The sequence below is a fragment of the Cydia splendana genome, chromosome 8, assembly GCF_910591565.1.
Source record: "Cydia splendana chromosome 8, ilCydSple1.2, whole genome shotgun sequence".
Lineage (NCBI taxonomy): Eukaryota > Metazoa > Arthropoda > Insecta > Lepidoptera > Tortricidae > Cydia > Cydia splendana.
Window position 1 is genome coordinate 4,808,764 of NC_085967.1, and position 22,775 is coordinate 4,831,538.

Genomic DNA, 22,775 nt, shown 5'->3' on the forward strand with positions numbered 1-22,775 from the left:
AGAATTTTGATACATCAACACAGTTTCATTCATAACTCATAACTATAAAAAAAAACCGGGCAAGTGCGAGTCGGACTCGCGCACGAAGGGTTCCGTACCATAATGCAAAAAAAAAAACAAAAAAAAAAGCAAAAAAAAAAACGGTCACCCATCCAAATACTGACCACTCCCGACGTTGCTTAACTTTGGTCAAAAATCACGTTTGTTGTATGGGAGCCCCATTTAAATCTTTATTTTATTCTGTTTTTAGTATTTGTTGTTATAGCGGCAACAGAAATACATCATCTGTGAAAATTTCAACTGTCTAGCTATCACGGTTCGTGAGATACAGCCTGGTGACAGACGGACGGACGGACGGACGGACAGCGAAGTCTTAGTAATAGGGTCCCGTTTTACCCTTTGGGTACGGAACCCTAAAAAATCTTTATTTCAGAACATTAAATTCCATACAACATTCAGTACGGATATGATGGTCGTTCTTGTCTACGTGACAGCGTGATAAAACGGTGTCCGTCACTTTATATCCCACGGTGTTAAAAAGTGACAGTTATTTTATCACGTAGATAAAGATGGATAATACGCCGGCAGAACATTATTTAGTTAGTAAACAAGGTACAGTTCGCTATTGCTACATGTTAGTACATTTAAATAAAAACTATGGTTTCAATTTTTTTTATACTACCAACTACAGCACATATCCTACCAAAATCATTACTCACAACTAAACGGCATAATGCGATTAAGTTACCAAGTTCCTTTGGCAATATACGCGAAGCTACCACATAAATATGGCTTAGCTAAAAGACAGGTACCGAGCACTCGATGTGATTTATAGTTAGGGAGGCGAGGTAGCTAAATGGCGTAATTCAACGGCGCCGTCGAGACCTATCAAAATCGAAAGATAAAATAATTTCGAAAAGAAAAGCTCGTATGGCAAAAACCATTTTAGCGGTGGGTTTGGCGTGTACGGTTTTTCAAAAATGTTAAAAAAAAACAGTTACTTGGGCATTCTCGAGCGCGTCAGATATTCATACTACGTATGCCCCGAGTGCCTCTGATAACAACGGTATACTAATCTGCCGGTTTGCGTGGTGGGGGTAGGCATATAAAGTAGTCAAAAATGCAAAAAAAAAAAATTTACTCGAGCGCGTCAGATTTTCGGAAGGGGTGTTAAGTAGGCCCCAAGGAAGCTTCCTTTAAAAAAACTGACGATTTCGGCGTGACGATAAGTTACGATGAATTTTTGAAAATGCAAAAAAAAAAAGTTTTTTTGAAATACTCGAGCGCGTCAGATTTTCATAGGGGAGGTTTATCTCGGTATCCTGAAAGCATATTTTTTTAATCTGACAAAAATGTTGGTGGGTTCTCTTAATCTGACCGAAAAAGGTTTTTTGGTTTCTTTTTTTTCCTTTCTTTCTCCTTGGTAAAACGGGGAATTTAAGAATGACAATAAAATTACCTTTTTTGTTTATTTAAACTTTTTTTTTGTAAAATGTATCGTTCGCGACTTATATGCCGCAACGCGTTCTTAGGAAGACGAAATGGCTCCTCCACACTTCCAGTCATGCGGAAACCGGCAGATTTTGTATTTTTAGTAAGTTTTAGATTATATTCTTCAAAATAAAAAATAAAAAAATCGCGCTCGAGAATGCCGGATTAACGTTTTTTTTTTACAAGTTCGCGACCCTATAACTCGGCGGCGTCAAGGACTTATCGTCAGATTAGTTAAATTTAGTCTTTAAACACTAAAATCAACCCCCAATATCTTAATCTGAGGCGCTCGAGTATTTCAGACTATCCATTTTTTTTTACTAATCTGATCGTCTATCCTAGGCGCGCGTCACTACATATAGAGCTAAATACTTTACAAGGTTGTTCTATTAGGTCTAAGGTATCTCTCATATCTTAAACTGCCACGCTCGAGTATTGCCGAAAATTCCCCTATTCGCCTCCCTAACTATTACTGTGCGCCTGGGTTGAGACCGTTGAGACGATTAGTGACCACTTAAACTGGGAGGTTGGGATTTGATGCAATTTATTTTAATCGGAGATATTGTATCACGTTTGCTCTTATTGATTTAGTTGAGTTATAGTTTCAATTATTCAGTAGTTAACCACATACATTTATTGGAGGGCAACAGACTCGTAGGGAATGCAATACGAATAATACGATAGGCAAAAGATCAAATGGCTATATTTACTACCCGCCATAATTGAAATTCGACAACATATTAGCCAAACTTGAAGCTTTTTATTTTTTTAAGAGTAAGTAATTTAAAAATGATGAAGCTATCGCTAAATAAGTAAATATATAAAGGCCAGTACCTAGTGGTCTTATAATGTAATAGGACACCTTCCACGGGTCGGACCTGGGAGATCTAGCCATTTTAGGTTACATTTTATTCTATAAATGCAAATTGTATAAATGTAAAGTATTTCCTAAAAACATACATATATAGCATATAAGTAACTAATTTACTAAGCGTACGATACCATCTGACACAACTAAGTTGTTACCGACGCAACATAGTACCAAAACGATCTTTACCATGAGTTTATAGCACCACCAGTTCGTCAGAGTAACGCGCAAGCATTAATAACTAAAGCTGTCGAAAGGTTACACTGCCTTGAAATGGGAAAGGTCGTATTTTCATAGGATTATTAATATGTGACATACGACCTTTGAGAGTTAGCAGCGCGAGCGCCGGTCCGCAGTACTATGAGTAACGCCGTTTCCGGGTTACACCGCTTAAAGACCTGTAAACTGTTTTTGTTGCGCAACATATTGCTTTGAAATTCCAATGTTTAAAAAATATCAATTATGTAATTTATTTTATTTTGTACTCGACAGAGTACTGCGTGTTCTTGAACGAGGTAAGAACTTGCGGCTTCAGAGCACAACGGACCTCTATATTTATTATTTTTGTACAATACCTATCTGATACACTCGGTAACTCGGGACAGAGGATATATAAATACTAGTCATTAGCAACATCAACAAAAAAAAAAGATTAATGAAAAAAAAAAATGAAAAATGAAAATCATAATTAAATTAAAAAAATAAAGAAAAGATTAGATAAGAGTTTGCGGATTAGCAAAGTAATATTTTGGTTTTAATTACTAGTTAAAGGTAGTTGTGAACATAGTAAAGTGTAGATTTATAAGATCTTCTGAAATGTATGTAAATTATCCGTAAAAAACATGAATAAAACTCTAAATTCTAATCAAGATAAAAGAATATATTTTTGCCGCGTGACATTGACAACATCATATAAGGACATAGACAAGACAGCGGGAGGATAAATATACCATCTTCACTTTCTGCTATCACATTTCCATTCCTATCAGTATTATTGAGACATAATAGAAACCTCATTGGAAGTTGCTATTAAGCAAGAAGCTCGTCAATATCGTAAAGCACAAGAGAAAGGTGCAAATGTACTTATTCACACGACTAAAATGCGAAATGGCTCATTAAGTACCTTAGGTTTCACTGTCACTTGTCGTAATAATGTTATGTTATGTGCGATCGTGATGCAACTAAAGGGTGACTCGCGTTCTCTCCCAACAGGTAGTAAAGTGCATCGGTTAACTTTCGGGGAGCAACACTGTCCAACCCTGATGTAAAGCGAGTGCACAGTGTTGCTCCACAAAAGTTTACTGCGGTGTGGATGTACCCTTATTCAGCGCTGGGCAGCATTTACTCGTATGCGTTCAAACCAAGAAAAATCAAGACTTGTAAAAGAAACAGTGCTGGGAATAACATCCGTTTCAGTCAAGAACCTAAAGATGGATCCCTAAAAATAAAAAAAATAACTTACTACTCAATTAACTCTATTAATATTATCCAAATTGTTAATTTTATCATTGTTTTATCTTTTTACAGGTACTCGCACTCATAGCTGACACGATACTTTAAAAGTCAGTAAGTAACTTAAGACCACAATTAGTTTTTAGGGTTCCGTAGCCAAATGGCAAAAAACGGAACCCTTATGGATTCGTCATGTCTGTCTGTCTGTCTGTCTGTCCGTGTATGTCACAGCCACTTTTTTCCGAAACTATAAGAACTATACTGTTGAAACTTGGTAAGTAGATGTATTCTGTGAACCGCATTAAAATGTTCACACAAAAATAGAAAAAAATAATCAATATGTTTTGGGGGTTCCCCATACTTAGAAATGAAACTCAAATTTTTTTGTTCATCGAAATCATACTTGTGGGGTATGTATGGATAATTAGGTCTTCAAAAATGATATTGAGGTTTCTAATATCATTTTTTTCTAAACTGAATAGTTTGCGCGAGAGACACTTCCAAAGTGGTAAAATGTGTCCATGTCCACCCCCCCCCTCCCTGTAACTTCTGAAATAAGAGAATGATAAAACTAAAAAATATATATGATGTACATTACCATGCAAACTTCCACCGAAAATTGGTTTGAACGAGATCTAGTAAGTAGTTTTTTTTAATACGTCATAAATCGTAAAACGCAATTTTATTATGTTACTGCCGCTTTTATTGTTTTGCTTTTAAATCGCTTTTCACTCTGTCTCTATTAACTGTGTATAAAAAAACTAAAAAGGTTTTGAATGCAGAGTCCACTCAAAACGAAATTAGTCAAGTTACTGCTGTGTTATTTACTATCTATCAACTATCTATGTAGTCTTTGACTTGAAGGCCTCTAAAGTCTTCATCAGTATTAACATCAAGTTTTCTGTAAACTTATTGTAGCCCAAGGGGCCGATTTTTGAATTTCGACCGCTGATTTCGTTTTTTTCGTTCTATAATATCTCCACTACTATACTAGGCATTTAAATTCTACTAATATAATTGAGTGGTCATTACCACTCGATTCCCAATTTCTATCGCTCGTATTTCAAGAATTAGCTTTTCACCGTTTTCCACCGATTTTCGAGTGACGAAATCGAGCGCTCGAAATTAAAAAGGCCGATTTTTGAGGATCCTGCTGTAGGATGCACAGGAACTCCGCGAAAGTATATCTCGCGCTCAAGATAGACTACTCGTCCCTCTCGAATTCATGAATACACTTAGAAAAAAAAGACGTCTAGTTTAGTAATTAATACAGTTACGTAAGGCTATAAATGTTATACCAACTTGATTGATTTCACCTTAAACTGTTTCAGTAGAAGGTAATTACCGTGAGATTAATATACATATGATTAAAATCATAAATAATACATTAAGCTTGACAGTTGATTATTAATTTAAAAAAAAACTAGTTTCGGTTACCTAAGATAGATAATGTTATTAAGATGCAGTGGTGAAATCTAGATTTGATTTGAATAACCGTATGATATGGGCTACATAAGTACATATTGATCGGCTTATGAGCATAAGCCATATTCTGGTTCCATATCGCAATTCTTGAGTTTAATTAATGTTAATTTTGTTAGTACATATAACAACCACACATAATGTACTCGTAAGTGTTGTATAGGTACCTGTTTAGTTATCGAAAATATTTTGCTTTTAGCTAGGTGCGAAAAGAGTGATAGGTAAAGTACGCCATGGGGAGAATGTATGTTTTTGCGGCAATGCCATCACACTCGTGTAAATAGCCAAATTGCTAATCGCGGATTTTGATACAAAATTCAAGATTATATCCTTTTTTTCGAAGGTTTTTAGAAGAGCTTCGTGTGGTTCTTGTCAAATGTAAAAATATACCTTTCTTAGAATTCATCAAAATGTTATATGTTTTGTTTCATTTTTATAATCTTACTGTTTTGTATTAGTTGAAACTGTTTAATACCTACCCAATTCCTCGCTAATATGGATACCGGATAGTTCACTTCATTTCAGCAACAGATTGAATTTCTAAATGATGTGCAAAACTCATTTGCAAAATGACAAGAGAAATTGCCGCTGCCATTTTGCCTTGCTTTCGCGGGCTGCGCAGTGACATTTAAGTTTGTATCTAGATGAGCCCAGATTATCTCTCCTAGCCATCTGTGCGGTACTGGACTGGCTTTTATCTATTTATTTAATGCTTCCTAATGGCTTTTAGTGGCGTTAAATATAGACAGGATACAAACAAGTTGTACGATTATAGGCTCTAGTGACATTTTTAGTTACGAAACATGACGAAATGGATTGAGGAAAGCATGCTTGATCCCTATATTGGTTGTTACGCTTACCTATAGTAAGATACATGCGCAAAGTTATACAAATAAGGAAGACCTAAGGTAAAAGGATGCATGAAAGATCTGTTGAAACGATAACCAGAAAAATGACAGAAAATGAACACAATAGAGTAAAAGGATTGAAGATCATGAATAAAGAGGAAATATTTCCGCTAATTCCGCCATTATTGTTAATTACCAAAAAAGACTTGCACATTATTTAATTGCAAGATACGAAAAAAATAGTGGAAACATACGATGCGATGATGTTACAAAAATCTGATAAAGTTTCGGATTGCGGTCGTTTAGACCCGTGATTCTCCCTAACAAAATACATTCTAATAAGGAAGAATTATTAGCTAAACAGGTACAAATCGTTTGCATTTTAATCTAAACTTGTAAATAAACAACCAGCTTAGCCTGGCCTCTGTAAACATTATCATTACCATGTCACCGTTGTCCCAGTATGGCCAATGGTCAGTTACGGTCCTACCCCTCCATTAGCAACTTCGTCGCCTAAGTGCTTGGCGCTTCTTAAAACAATTTACATTTAATAGTGTTGTTCATTTGCATATCGAAAGTGGTTTAAGGCGTACTTGTGTTTATCCAAATGTTTACAAACAGTCTGGGGCCCACGCGTTACGTCACTCACGTCACACGTTACGCTCACGAGCCCAGACATATATTTTAATGACGGTGCATGTATCGAATCGTACGTATGTGAACACGTATATGACGTCGATAGGATATTGTAGTGATAGGCTTCATGTCAACCGGATCTCGTATTCCATTTTTTCGCATATCGTTTAAAAATAGTCGGAAAATTGTTAAGATTTTAAAGAAACAAAGAAAACTGCTTTTCATCTAACTTCAGAATGCGGGTACGCGGACACGGTTTCTCAAACGTTTTATTATATACTTTATGTTGATTTACCCGAAAACAATGTACCTAATATGTTTAGATCGCATACTCGTACTTATAATGAAATGTGCACTACGCACAATAACCTTTTTATCGCGAATTGGTGTATCACAGCAAGATAGCCTATACTTAGATATACATATCTATGCTCAAGTGTCCCCGCAGCGCGCCCGCGCAAGCTTTGATGTATCCCGATTTACGATACGACTCGCCGTTTCACGCATCTGACGCACTTCACGTTTCCTTATATCCCAATCTAATTTTAGTATTAATTTGCCCCTCAAATTGAGCTGTAAATTTGTTAGTAGGAAACTATATTTTTCTGAACATTAATGGATTGGATCGAGCTCTTTTATCTGTGGTTAACATGACATGTTTTTGTGATACTCATGTTCTGTGTTGACTGTTAGTAGTTGGATGGAATAGTTTATTCTGTGAATAAGTCATAATTTAAAGCAACGCGAATCGATGTAAAAATAAACAATCCTTTGTAGTTGTGGAAACTTTGAGCCAGAAATAAACGCGGGCCGCGGTACACTGGCAAAACCTGAGATTGTTGATGTGGTTACTTTGAACAGACCCGTTAAATGGAAAAGGCACTATACCTATTTAAAATCTTTTCTAACCAATTCAAAATGCACACTTACTTATACGTGTATTTTTCTGGGTGGTTCAAATAATAAAACAAAGTTTTGCTTTACCTTTGTAAGAAAATCTTATTTTCTGCAGAGCTGGGCTTTATTTTCTGAAACTGTGAAACATTTTTTTTTCTTTATAACTGATCAAGTGTATTTTTTTTCTGGGACGAAAATATATTGATAAGTTTAACAGCAGTCCCCTACACTTCGTTTGTCGAAAAACTCGAAACAACCCGTTGCGTCAAACAGACGTAGAGTTAGACCAAGAAAAGTCTGCAGCGATTTTGATAGCCCACGCAGTGCAAGTGTTATTTATACGTCATAATTTATATAGAAGTTTGACGTTTAAAATCAAAATCTCTGCAGACTTTTCTTGGTCTAACTCTACCAAATTTTGAATAAAATATCATACCGTCGGGTGACAAGCAAAAGTCACTAAGTACTATCAAAAAATTAAAGTAACAATGCACTTTATTACACTTGTAACACGGTTTATTGTCCAATAATTTCAATGGTGTTAGTTAGTGACTTTTACTTGTCACCCGACGATATCTGGATCGGATAATTTGAATACGAGTACAGTAGGTATACATACTTATATATCAAAATGTACCTAATACTACAAGTAGCAAAATGGAATGGTTTAAAAAAAAGAATTTGCAAACTAAATATTCAGATTACTTCAAAAAAAGTCAAAAAAAGTTAGTTGATTACTGGAATGAGAATAGCTAGTGTACCTGCACTTACACGTTTCACGTGTTTTTGGGTAACTGTTACATACAGTAACGGTAAACACATTCCGCTTTACTTTTAGGTACGTCTAAATGAGATCACACTAACCTATACTTATCTATCGAGGTTGAGCTTACGAGTTAGTATGGATAAATATTATGTTCAATGTTTAACTACCATCACTTTGCATGATAGTCGTAATGGTTTAGCAATCAGAACGCTCGAATGTAATGGAAATTATTCATGGCACTTATTTGCAAAATTGAAGCACGATAGTAGGTAACTGGGTTATTGTTCCACGTTTATATTACCTACCTTTTTATTAAATGGGAAATTATGGTTAATATTTGGATAGAACCTTTGAAATAGAAGCCTTTTTGAAAACCTCATTGGATTTAAAGCACCAACATACGGTTATGGCAATATTTTTTTACGTTTGAAATATTTGACAGTTTGGCCTGTGTAATACCAGGCGTGGCTCACTCCGCGATTTTATCGCTTTGCTACAGGTAGCTAATAGAACATCCATTCCACACCAATTTTGGTGGTTATAGCCATAAGCCGCGCGTGGCGCTGTCGCCACCTAGCGGCCATATATGTCCGATCGTAACAGACTACGCGTTTTGTTAGAGAGTGAGTTTTCTGTACCTAGTACTATTATTTATTCTGTGGTAATACTATGTCTATAAAAAGCTCGGTTACATTTATCTTTGCGTGATTGTGATTAGTACAATCGTTTCTTACTGCTAACGATATGTTTTTGCAGCGATAGAGCCGTGAAACTTTCGCGATTCAGCATCACTAATATAATTGCGTTAACCGCAACCCGCCATTATTTTTCCCACAGTTGTCAAAACATGCTTACGGCATTTTATTTTCTATAGCAATGCTCTCTATAATGCTCGATCACAGAATATATAAAAGGCTCGTTATAGAGTCTGTGCGGAAAGAGAAGAGTCCTGGAATGTATAGGGATAGGGCCCAGTTTTCCATCTACAATCTTGTAGTGTCACTGTCTCCTCCTCATCATACTAGCTGTAAGACTTTATTACTGAACAAAGCGTCCCCAACATCTACACCCTGATTCTCTGCGATCTTCGAACCACTATGTTGGTGGCCGTCCCACGCAGTTTCCGCTGGAAAAGCTTGTTTACAATGTAAGTAAAGATAAGTGAATTAATAGATTCATTTCTCTCATTGCGTACGACAGCTGTAAGTGCATATAGCAATATCAATAAAGCAAACAGATTACCTTCATATTAGAACAGCAGTAATGGATGGTAGAAAGCACTCGGGCGGCGATAATCATCGCGCGCGCAGCTCTACGTGTAGACGACGATTGCAAAGTAGTGGGAAATACCTATTTACAAGTGCTGAAAGTGTAAGTTGCATTGTCGAAAATTACAGTAACATTTCAAAGGAAATTAAAGAAAAAATATTTTAGGAAACAGAAAATTTCGATACCCGTAAAAAATATTAAAAATGACCGAAATTTTTCCATGCGCATTGCATACGGTCTATCTACAGACAGAGATTTCCTCGAATTGTTTTCAGTACCTAGCTGGGATTGGTGTCTAATGAAATTGGCAATTAAAATAATTTTAAGCTAATGTATGGTGTTCATACTAAAATTGAACACGTCGTATTCAATTCATATATATTATAAAATGAGCAAAAATTAAACATTTAATCATATTAATAATAATCAATATCTTTTCCATATAATAATTAGGAAATATACCGATAAGAAAAATAATTTGCCTTAAATATATGGGGCACCCGGATCCGAGTTAAGGCGAGCCGATAAATCAGAGGAGTTGTTGTTTTGCATACAATATGTAATTATGAATTCGGTCGAATGCAAAACGCCATCATGGTCAGTGGCCAAATGGGGGATTGCAATTCATTTGTATTCCCAATAACGTAAGTTACACTAACTTTGTTGTACCTACATGCTGTAAACTAAAAAAACCGGCCATCAAGTGCGAGTCGGACTCGCGTTCCAAGGGTTCCGTACATTAAGTCCGACTGACGCTTGACTGCACATTTCTAATAGGTTTTCCTGACATCTATGTAAAGAACTATTTTGTGTATTTTTTTCAACATTTTTGACCCAGTAGAGTCGGAGATAAAGAGGCGGAATGGTAATTTTTTGGCTATTTTCTTAAATAACTTCTAACCTATTTATTTTAAAATTATAAAGAAAATGTATTTGAAATTCTTAAAATGAGCTCTTTCATTTGACATGTAACATGATATAGTTTGGAAAACTTTATTTTTTAATTTTCTCATTTACACCTCAAAATTAGGGCCCCCGTGTTAAAAATTAATTTGTTTACGTTACATGTCCAATTTGGGTCACTAATTTACATATGTGTACAAAATTTCAACTTAATTGGTCCAGTAGTTTCCGAGAAAATAGGCTGTGACAGACGGACAGCCAGACACACGAGTGATCCTATAAGGGTTTTTTCCTTTTGAGGTACACTCTAAAAAAAATTTGGTTGGCCCTATCAATATTTTGATAGTCGTAATCAAGCATCTTGATTCCATACGAGCCTAACAAGGACTTCGACATTTCAAATAAGGTAATTCTGATTGATTTTACTATTACTATGTAACTGAGCCAACTAAGATCTTGTTCAATATATACATGAAAAAGAATTATGCTAACTAATTGACCCTAGTAAGATCAACTAAGCTTGATATTTATTGAATCAACCTACGTTACATAATTATGTCAACAAGTTGATAATAGATGCAAGGTATACAATTGTTAGGATTAATCAATACCTACTTTATTAGTTCAATCACAGATACACTTATTGTTTTAAGTAATCGGCTTTCATTGATTTATATAAGATCGTAATTGTTGTAATTAACTTAACGTCAACTAAGAAGAAACTACTCTTAGTTGGTCTTCATTTTTTAGAGTGTACGGAACCCTAAAAATGGTCCGTATTTCGCAATTAGGCTAGATCAAAAGGTGCCGGTGACAAGCAATAACGTCACTAACGCTGAGTCAGACTATAGTCACCCCCGTGGGCGAACGTTGGTTCAATTAAACTGACGCCCACCGGTGGGCTGAAACGGCAGAATAGGCAGGACCGGCTCGGAGAAAACTAAGCCGTGAAACTCATTGTAGGTAAATAGCTGGCTTTATTAGCCCGAGATATGGGGCAGTTAATGGACGGCTGCTGCTAGATTATTTTGTCAGCTATATAACCTCCAGCCACCCAGAGACCTATAAAAAGTATGGGGCGGAACAGGGTTGTTCTGTGTCTTACTCTTATTATTATACTTCAGGCAATACTTTATTTCCTGGCCTGTGGCCTGCAATTATTACTACCTACAATTATCTGATGCATTTATTGTATCGTTTCATAAGATAATAAAAAGCGACATTATCCTGTACCGACATTAAGACATAAATTACAAAACCATAACATCATAAATCTGACGTGCATGCGAAAGAAAAGTGAAATCATCCTCGATACGTCTTGTTCCGTGGAACAATGGCCCTACTCGCGGCCTAGCAATTTTTCTGTCAGCGCCCGCCAGCGGGCCTTATATAGACTTTGACGCACGTCATTTTTTTCAGCCTGAATATAGATATATCCACCCTCACTTTCGCAAACACGCATCTTACCCACTCAATTCAACGAAAACTGATTACTGAAACAAACGAAATAAAGTTTATATTTATAGTTGCAATGTAAGCGAGATGGGAATTAAAGATGATAAACGTAGGTACAATATTCGAATGACGGATCGGGCTAAAGGCCAGCCCGATTATTTTAATCGAGATATTTATCTCGATCTTTATTGTTTTCGAGTTCCGCGGTACAAAGACATCTTAATCGGTGAGCGGTTTTGGAAGCGCAATATATTATCGTTGATCTACGATTGGTGCAAGTGAAGGAAACAATGATTTTGCATGTAGATGTCGATCGGAAATTATACGCTTTGGGTGGCATTACTGCAGTGTAAAGAAAAACGAGGTGTTGCTTTTTGTTTTGCGCAGAATGTTTACATTTATGGAGCCGTATAAATGTAAACATTCTGCGCAAAACAAAAATGCAGCAATTCATTTTATGGTGTTAAAGATTGCAAGAAAATGTTCGTTTTTATGACTAACAACTTGGTTGATTGAATCGTTTCTTTTACAATGCTCTGACAAAAAAAATACAAAAATCAAACTAGAAGCTTAACAAAAACGCCGGGAATATGAATTGTAATAAGCGCTGTCAGCAAAAAATATTTGTATGTATTTAATGCTCAGTGTCAGAAAAAACATGTTCAGTTTATGTCACCTTTTTAAACCAGTTAGAGAGAAATCTTTGATATTTATATTAAAATAACCTGAATTGTGTTATTATTGCTAATAATAAATATCTTTAAAACGAGTAACGTAACGTCCCAACCGCCTAACTTATGATATCAAATTACTAAATTAGGTGAAATCGTCTGAACGTTCTGTTGAATTACGTATTGGTGGCGTTCGGTCGCTTACGTCATTCCGATTATTCAACGTCAATTACTAAAAAACGTAGTATTGATATAAAATATGAGATGATAATATTCACACTTTCGCTGTGTCGTCGCGGTAATTTCGCGTTCGCGACGAAGCGGCGATATGTAGATTTCCACTACTAATTTGATATGGCGCGTGTGCGCGTGCTTTCACTCTCGAACCGACCGGTCTGAACTTTGAATAACTACGGATGAACTATAATATGCATTGTATGAATGTATTATTATATATTACATCGGCGATCGATGGCCGAACATTTGGATCGAGTCCAATTTCTCAAACAGACTGTTTTGTTGTAATCAAGCAAAATGAAGTCCATGGGAAATGATAGGAATTACCAACATTTTATTTAATATTTAATAAATAGCGAGCTTACGAGGGTGTTTTTTTATAGGTAGAAATAGTTCAGTGGTTTAGTTTATAAAGTACCTACTTACCTAATTTTTTAAAATCAGAATTGCATTCGCCTCTCATAATTACTTAAGCCCAATTTATACGGTTCAAGGACTTGCATGCAATATTCGATACAGTGTACTACAAAGGTACAATGAATTCAGTGGATCGACCAAATACCACAAAAACCGCCGGTATTTGTGGAAGCTACATAGGCATATCTACATGAGACATCATGTGCGATTCAAGTAGAGCTAAAGATAATACATTAAGTACATGACCTTTCGCCTTACGCATCGGACGAATGTATTAGACGAATCGCCCTTAGGATATTCATGACAGAGAGCAGTGTTTTCCATCGGCAGTTTCATGTAACATGGCCAGACAATATAATAATTCGTTTGATATCACTCTTTGACCTTCTCCAATATTAATTATTATTGTGGCAATATACCTTAATGCTGAATATATTTTGTGTATATTCTAGTGGCTAACAAAACTAATACTTACTATCTGCCTAAAGATAAACGGCTACTATACTTTCAACTCGTGTGTGACATTCACGTTGTCTATATGTTGATAAACATATTCGTTGCATGCTCGGGGAAATTCTTCTGAAACGGTATAGTTACCTAACTGTTATCTCATTTGCACATCGGCATTCGCTAAAGACTTCACATGATAATTAGAGAGGTGTTGAAACTTGTAAGGCATATGCTAACAACTTGATGATAATACATAATTGAGTACAAAATCAAGATGTTTCACCAATAGGCGGCCTAGCGCAACTTAGAGTTCAATCTTTGATGGAAATGTTAGGAGTAGTACAGTATTATTTCTGAGTGCTCTTTTCATTTACAATACAATACAATACAATACAAATGCGTTTATTTCATTACTTTTTACATAAGTTCTAACATCTTAAGTATCATAAGTTCTTTTTACATAAGTTAGTAGTTAGTTAAGTTCATTTAAAGTTTATAGAGATATGTTTTTTATAACTAGGTACAGAACTTCTCTCACGTAGAGTCTTAATGACTAGAGTCCAACGCTCACACGGATTAGGAACTTCATATGAATCATATGTTACCCCTACACTTATGTTTTTTTTTTCATCAAAAAGGAAATATCAAATGAGATTATTTTGTAACAAAGATTTCATTAAACACTTACTACAGCTCAATACAGTTCAACTGAGTAAATTTAGAATACAATTACAAATTTCACTATACGGGGTCAAGGGTCAAATGGCCTTGTTAAAAAGAAAGTATACAATTTAGTGAAATTAAATCAAGATGAATGCAATTACAGTAACCCATCTAGTTACAATGATGCGAAGATCATAGCAATTTCGAATGCTTATACCAGTTACAATAATCATTATAGTAATCTGTTCGGCGTTACATAAACGCGTACAAAACGCCGGCTTTGCCACGGTTTGCCGTACTGATATTGTATGACAGATTGTGTGGGTGATCTTTAATCGATACCGTGTAATCGCATTATCATTCGCGAGCTCTTTCAAATTTAAACTTTATGCAATTGGCAGATAGTTGAATATTGATAAGCTGTTGGTGATTTTTAAAAATGTTTGTGCAGTACATTAATCGTGTTGAGTCATATTTTGACAGCCGCGAAGTAAACTGAAGAAATCGAAACGTTTGACAGGCATCTCGCGGTGCCGGAATTGTAAAGAGTATTTCAAGAATATCATGAAAATTCTGTTGCATTATCTGTTTGATTGTATAGTAACCGCTTTTTCGATTTCTGTATTATATTGATTTTAAATATCGTACCGATGTTGGTATCTAGCAGCTTTTAATCCTTTAATCACAACGATACCAAATCTATAAAAATATGTGCTATCTCGTTGATTGTAGCTACATTTGAGAAAATCTTTTAAATGCTGATTATCATAGTTTCGAAAAGTTTTTATCTTACTGACCTGTGGCGAAAGAGCGTTACATACCTAATTGTTCTTTTTGTATTGTTTTGTTTTGACTAAGTATTCTAGAATTGAGGTACGAGTGTTATCCTCTGCTGGAGTCAAACTGGCAACCTCTGAAACCGTAGCGTGATCTAAAAATTTTATTTGACCAACCAGTCACTACAAAATTGATATCAAATTATAAAGTAAATCGTAGACGTATTGTCTACGCCGGGTATCGAACCCGGTAGACACGAGGTATGGCGCAAGCGAGCTGTGTGGGCTGCCGCCGTGTCACGCTTAATTTCGATATAGCCCTAAGGTCAGCCGCGATCGGTCAGAGGGATCTATGACAAGAAACTTGCTGCAGACAAATACATGTCGGGATAAAATAGAGCAATTCACGTTCATACTCGAAAGTGCCTCAATGCGTTGGTTGTTGGTTCTATAAACACATATAAACATCAGACGCTGCAGATTACTCTTGTCAGGCTAGATTGTCATTTTTACACTTTCTCTGTTCATGGCACGTTTTTAAATTCTTTTTTGCTTCGTACATGGGTAATTTTTGCATTTATGTACAGGTATTATTAAAAGTTCAAAATTTTGTTGACACCACGAACTTTTTATATCCACTTTCATTCTATACTTGCTAAACTAAACCATCAAACCAAAAAATACACCTTTCGTAAAACGCTCATCGATTTCCACGGTTATAACCAATAACCATAAATCGAGTTACACAACTGGATTCGTATTAATGTTATCAATTGAGTAGCAATTAAAATCGTGGCGGTGCAAACAAAATTAATGTTTCGACTTTCGAGCCACCCGCGCCGCTAGGAAGGACGCAAAACTCCGTGTTACCTGGAGGTGTTAAAATCGTACTATCGGCGTCAAAAACATGTTTACATTTTAACACCTTATTCCTTTGGAATACAGCCAAACATGTATACATATCTTTAACGTCAACACTAAAAACATTCATACACAGAAGTTTTTGTGTGCCCCAGTTGGAACGCGACTTCGTCCGCTAGTATTTTTCGCTGTAAATCATAAGATTTGAAAGGCGATTGCGTGCTAAAAGTTTTTGCCACGGTTATTGCTTTGCGAAAATATTAACTTAAGTCTTTGGAGCGTGGAGTACGGATGAGATTTATAGTTAGTAATATAAAGAAATTATTTGACCTACATGCGTATTTGGTTGTATCATAGAACGTAGTAAACAGACTTTTCACTTCTCATGCTCAAAAAGTGCACCTTTATGTCGTGCGTAGACGACATAAAATCGCATTTTATGCTCTAGAGCATAAAAGTAAAATTTTCTTCTAAGACTAAGGTAATCGGTCTCAACAGCCAAACAGTTAAAACATATTGCACAATTTTACTGAGCAATAAAATTGTGTAGATGACAAAACTTGTTATATTATTTTATTTTTGCTACAATTTATTAGAAATCCGTATTTTCTGTCATTAAATTTAGTAAATCACATAAAATAGGAGTCGATTATCGTTCAAAAACGCTCCGAAATGTTTGACTTGGCAGAAAACCAAGCGTCTGAAACTCTGATCACATGTTGAAAATATAAAAAAAATAATTAAAAAGTTAGTTGGCGGGAATTGGTTATGTATTATGTTCTTTCGCTTTACGACAATTTCGTGGTGTAAATTGCCGTGAAAATGTGTTTTATTTTCCTCGCAATCGAAGTGAAAAGCAGAGTGTACAACAAGGGCATAAATGTCAATTTTTACCCTCGTCTACTATTTTGGTCTTCGCTTCGCTCAGACCAATAAATTTCCTCGGGTAAAAATGGGTCACTTTATACCCTTGTTGTACAATCTACTATTTAGGTTGGAATAGTAATTCCTTGGGCATCGCGATACATGACCGGGCAGTCGTCAGCTTATCGGCCGGAGCGAGCGATGCCAATTCGAGGAACGTGACGATAACGACGGATCTCGATTGCCGTCCGCATGCGTGGCGTGCCTAACATTGCTCACTGCACATTTGACCCCATTTTAAATGGATTCGCATCTCAGTTTTAAACTTCTATTTTTTTTATACGTCTTAAAGTCATTTAATCATCAAAAATGTAAAATTATAAAAAAAAGAGAATAAGCAACAACAAAAACATGGCGCTAGTGCAGAGTGGAGGTAGACGGGTTAGGTAGGGCTACACCGTCATTGAGACCGAAGTAATGTTGGATGGCTTTGAATTTGTGCCGTGTTCCACGGATACACATACTGGTGGCTCGTATTATCGAAATAATAATTTTGGATCTTAAACTTCTAGCTTTAATATTTTGTGAGATGATCCAAAAACTTTCATTAATGCAAAATACTATAAGAAAGACTAATTGTAAGAAAAACCTAATAATAATATCGTCATATTATGTGATAGGTATACAGGGTGGCCAAAAAATAAGTGCATTCCCGTTGCCAGAGAGGTTTTGGGCTTATACTGAGCAACTTTTACTATGGGACCACCCCGAAAACGCGAAAAAATATTTACCCTCCCATAGAAAATGGACCAGCCAAAATGTATGAAACAGCCAAATGTTTTTTCGCGATTCCGGGGTTGGTCTTATAGTAAAAGTTGTTCAGTATAATCCCAAAACCTCCCTGGCAACGGGAATACAGTTATTTATTGGCCAGCCTGTACAGAAAAAAAGCAAAATATAATTTAAGGAATCATAATGTTTTTTGTGATGAATTTATCAATCATGCAGTTTAGCGCAAATTACTGGCGCAGTTAATTAAATAATCCATTAAAGGTATGCTGCTATTGATCTACGGTATAAGGCACTTCATGCCCCGCTCTCGTCAGTGGGCAACTAACTATATTTGGAAGAGGAATACTATTACGTAAGGCTGGGAGATAGACAGACAGACCAAAAGTGGCAAAAGTATTGACCGTTACGCCATCATCGTACTGGTAAGGTATTACCTTACTTTTGTAAATGGTCACAATATTTATTACGGCAAATAGTTATGCTAATCAACAGAAGCTAACAGGAATATGGAAGAATAAACGCTGCCGAGATTTCCGGGACTTTGCTATTAAGAAATGCTAAATTAATTTTGGCTTTGATGCTGATCTACTAAGGGGTTGTGCACAAATCACGCGAGGTGTTTTCGGCTACTTTTTGACGCCCCCTCCCCCTTGGTGATATTTGGTGAGTTTTTTGGCTACCCCCCTCCCCCCACACAACCTCACGTGTATTTTATGAAATTTTTTCATTCGACCTAATTTTAAGATAAATAGTATTGTTTATAGAAAATCTTATTTATTTTTCTATTTTCGTTAAATAGACTCGCTATACTATTTTGAAGTGCAGAGTGAAGATTTATGTTTAACGAAACCGAGATAATGTATCTACTCATGTGGTAGGCTTTTTTTCTTAGTTTCGTTCACGGTAGAAAAATTCATGTGAGGTTTCCTTATACCCCCCTCCCCCAACGTGATCTACCGTGATTTTTTCGTGACCCCCCCTCCCCCTGTCGAACCTCGCGTGATTTGTGCACAAGCTCTAATGTACTTACAAATTTATTATGTATTTTTTTATTTTAAGGCCTTTTATTGTTTATTGTTATACTACTTGTTTTTAGTAATAAACATATATCCGAGTTTGTTTGTAAAAATATCATTTAAGTAGATGATAAATAAACATGTATTTTTAAGTAAGTAATAAATCAAAAATTGGGAGTGCCAAGGAGCATGACATACACACATAAATATCATACATATGCCACTATAACTTGCAGTCAATTCAATAACAGTATTTATGCGCTCACAATCGTTTAGTTTCATAACCAGGTCAAAAGAAACATGCACAAAGATGCTACAAACCTTCCAGTACCTGCTAATTATTTTAAACTAGGTAATGAGGCTCGTAATAATTTAAATTGTGATAATGATACCCGCAGCCAATCACGTTTGACGTGAACTTTTTCTTTCTCGGGGACTTGAAGAAATCAGAATGAATGACCCTTTGATTTGTTTAGGTCGCGCGATCATGCAAGCCCATTATTAACGGGCCGAGATAAAATTTTAATACGAAATCGCCCTTTTGACATGCAACGTTCCAACAATGCTTTATTATTTTGCAATAGAACCTGTGGATTTCAAAACGATAGCAACTAATTGCAGTGCCGAAACAAATTTGGTTTTTCTCCCTTTACATTCCCTTTTATCTGGCCTCGTATCTTAATAAACTTTGTTCACTATGGTGTAACGTCATTATTTTATTTAGATCGTGAGTCAACCGCTAGATTTCACACATAACGTCTTATTGAACAAATAGTGTAGTAAATAAAGGTAGTGGACCCCGCAGTAATTCCTCAGCCAGAAAAAACTTTACAGTATGATAAAGTATCACTAAATAAAAAGTATTGTATAAATTTCCAAAGAATAATAATAATAGAATTAAAGTAAATACCTAAAGTCTTAAATCGTTAATATCTTTTTACGGAAAAATGCTCCGTTTAAACTTTCTTCACCAGACATATTCATGTACTTAACGTATTGCAACAATATATGAAATATCAAAAAAATATCCCAGCAGAAATACCAGTATTAATAAAATAAATTTTTTTGGCGTGTCTTGGACCGGAAAATTGCTCAGTCTAATTTTTTCACTGGAATGCCATTTTATTGCCGTTTTATACCTACAAAATGAAAATCTAAAAATTTTCCACACTCAGTTTTTAATAGTTCTATAATACATACATTTCGATACGCATTTTTTTTGGATTTTTTTACCCACTGCGCCAAATTATATTCTAAGATCATATAAGAAGAAAAAAATGACAGAGCAATTTTCCGATGAAAATGAGCGTCAAAAAAAGGAAGTATCATAAAAAAATATTCTCATGTTTGACAAAACTTTTAGATTTTTTTCTAGTATCACATACTGATACAAATAACTTATTTTGGACTGAGGAATTACTCGGTTTAATATATAATCAGATTTGTGTTTTTACCTAACTTAGGAGTGTTTTTTTTTGGATATTTATAATGTTAGTCTCGGCTCATACTATACAATAACCAAGCTAAATTTCATCGACTGAGAAATTAATGCATGGGTCTCCATACAACAACTTGCTTCATTTACTACACTAAAAGCTGTGTTTCCCACGCGTGCGTCTGCGTGCGTACCTACTAGATGATCTTGAAAACAAGTGCACTGACTTTATGTACCTGCGTGCAATAACTTGCCTCGGCTTTGGGTTTCACTGGGACAATTGTGCCCTTCGATACAAATACAATTCATAAACGATAAATATTCGAAATATCATTCAAAACCATTTCTCTATAATGTAGGAAATAATTTCCCTAATAAATCTAAGTATATTATTAATAAAGAGGAAGCTAAGTACGGAACTAATCAACGGTACGCCTATTAATCACTGACAAGGAATCATTATTAGAAATTACCGAAAGCGTCACGAACCTTGGTGGAATATGCGAAGGTATAATCTCAGTATTGATTTAATTATAAAACAATTATGGACCTTATTACTCTTTAATTAAGCTTAATTTGTCGTTAGGTACAGCGGCGTATTAAAGAAAGGCGTCTGTAATTAACTGTCCGATCCGCAGCGGACATCATTGTAAATCACTCATTGCGGCCGACAATGGTTTCATCTGTTCATATATAATAAATAATGCAAGCTTTCTACGACTCAGGAGCACAATCCGACGGTACAGTCATTAGTCCGGTATTACACATTCGTCGTGCGACGATTCCTCACTTTCACTGATAAATTCGAGGCCAATTATGCAATTTATTCTAATTCGATGCATTGTTGCGTCAGCGGCGTCTTCCGATGATTTATATTACAACCGGACCCGGCGCGCGCCGAGCGAAAACACCGCGCTGGCGCTAGCTAACGGAATAAAATTCCTCACAACACTGTTCCTGTCATGTTACCGTCTTAGTTACACCCTGCGGGTTATTTTATATCGTTGTCAACCGGGTGCTGTTGGTAATACATTTGCATCCGCGGATCGTGATTCACGCGACCCAGAGGCTCGGGCGAGGATGAAAGTGCCCGATGTCGGGGCCCGGTGTGTGGTCCGAGGCGCTAATTACTTCTCGTGTCCGGTCAGTGTCGCCGAGATCACCCCGCTGATTTGGGCAAAGGGCGGCCACACACGGTATCGCGCGATCGCGCCGCACGCGATTGGGTAACGAGACCAATTAAGGGAAATTGTCGAAAACCGTGAGACTTGATTTATCGACCGAGATGATAGCTCATTGCGGTAATTTGTAACGAGCGGCTACTTAAGACTGATGGATGCCGATTCGAATTACGCTTATCTTAACGTGTAGCGTTCGCGGTGTTTTATGAACACGCGAGTGCGCTAAAAGCATGCATCGTTTGTCGTAATCAATTAAAAACAATAAGAGTTGTGGAGGAGATGGCGGCGCGATGCTGCGCCCGCTGGCATATCACGCGACCCCGAGCGTGCGCGTTCTATCAATACTCGGATATCGCGACTGCAAATTTTACAAAAGCCAATTGTCGCCATATCCGCCAATTAAAATGTATTTGTTTGCAATAAAACAAGCTTAATGGCCCTTTTGCTTTACCTTTATCGGGGCCAATCCCATATGATTTTAATATCATAAAACGGTTTTATTGCTCGTCTGAGTGAGCGTGTCTCGAACAAAAACTTTATAATGGGCACGAGTAGTCCATAAAAAGGCCAATTAAGTATTCTGAATAGTCGGTAGTCTTACGCGCGCAGTATGTTTCGGTGAACTGCTCAATAATTGAGAATGAATTCTTTGCCCATTTAACGTATATACAGAAAGCAATCCATAGTTAAGTTATTATATTGTTATTGGTTAAAAATCCTGTTTCATATAAAGAAGTTTAATTTATGGTAACGGGAATGTAATTTAATTTAAAAGCCCCGAGGAATCTTAGTTCGCAATATATTTGTCTCGGTTACTCGAAAAGGAATGCGTATTGCAAAATATGAGTCCGTAGCTATTCCCGGCATGTGCATATGTTATTGTTTACAAAAAAAATTAAGATCGCGTCCCAAACTTCTTTGCTCTATTGTGATCTGTATTGTAGAAACAGTAGAACTCATTTTGTGTCGTTCATCTTTTACTCATCTTGTCACAAAGGGACCTTGACCATTATAGTTTGCTTTTCGGCCTGCGACATTTTCATCGGCTATCCTCGAAACCCAGGAATTTTGTTGAACAAACTTGACAACTTTTTTTGCCAACTGTTTTAACTTTTAAACATCGAGACCGGGCCGAGGACGCGTCGGTGGACGTAAATCAAAACTGGAAAATATCGGAATGGTTTTAAATAATTTAAATTCATGAACAATACGGCTGCATGTTGCTGGTTGGTTGGTGCCTATTTACATGTGTTTCAAGCTGTCGGGGGATTGAAACAATAGGTCCTGGACGTCTTCGTCACTTGTCTATTTTCCATACCTACTTGAATTATCGACAAGTTTCGTC

General features: G+C 36.3%; 1 protein-coding gene and 1 long non-coding RNA gene across 11 annotated transcripts in view; both read left to right on the forward strand.

The window, feature by feature from the left end:
• The window catches only part of LOC134792696 (rho GTPase-activating protein 23), a 461,388-nt gene that overhangs the window by 228,189 nt on the left and 210,424 nt on the right, over window positions 1-22,775 (forward strand). The window lies entirely within an intron of this gene.
• LOC134793208 (uncharacterized) lies at window positions 3,947-4,478 on the forward strand. Its single transcript, XR_010144508.1, has 2 exons — window positions 3,947-4,005; window positions 4,240-4,478. It is a non-coding gene; the product is annotated as an uncharacterized LOC134793208 (long non-coding RNA).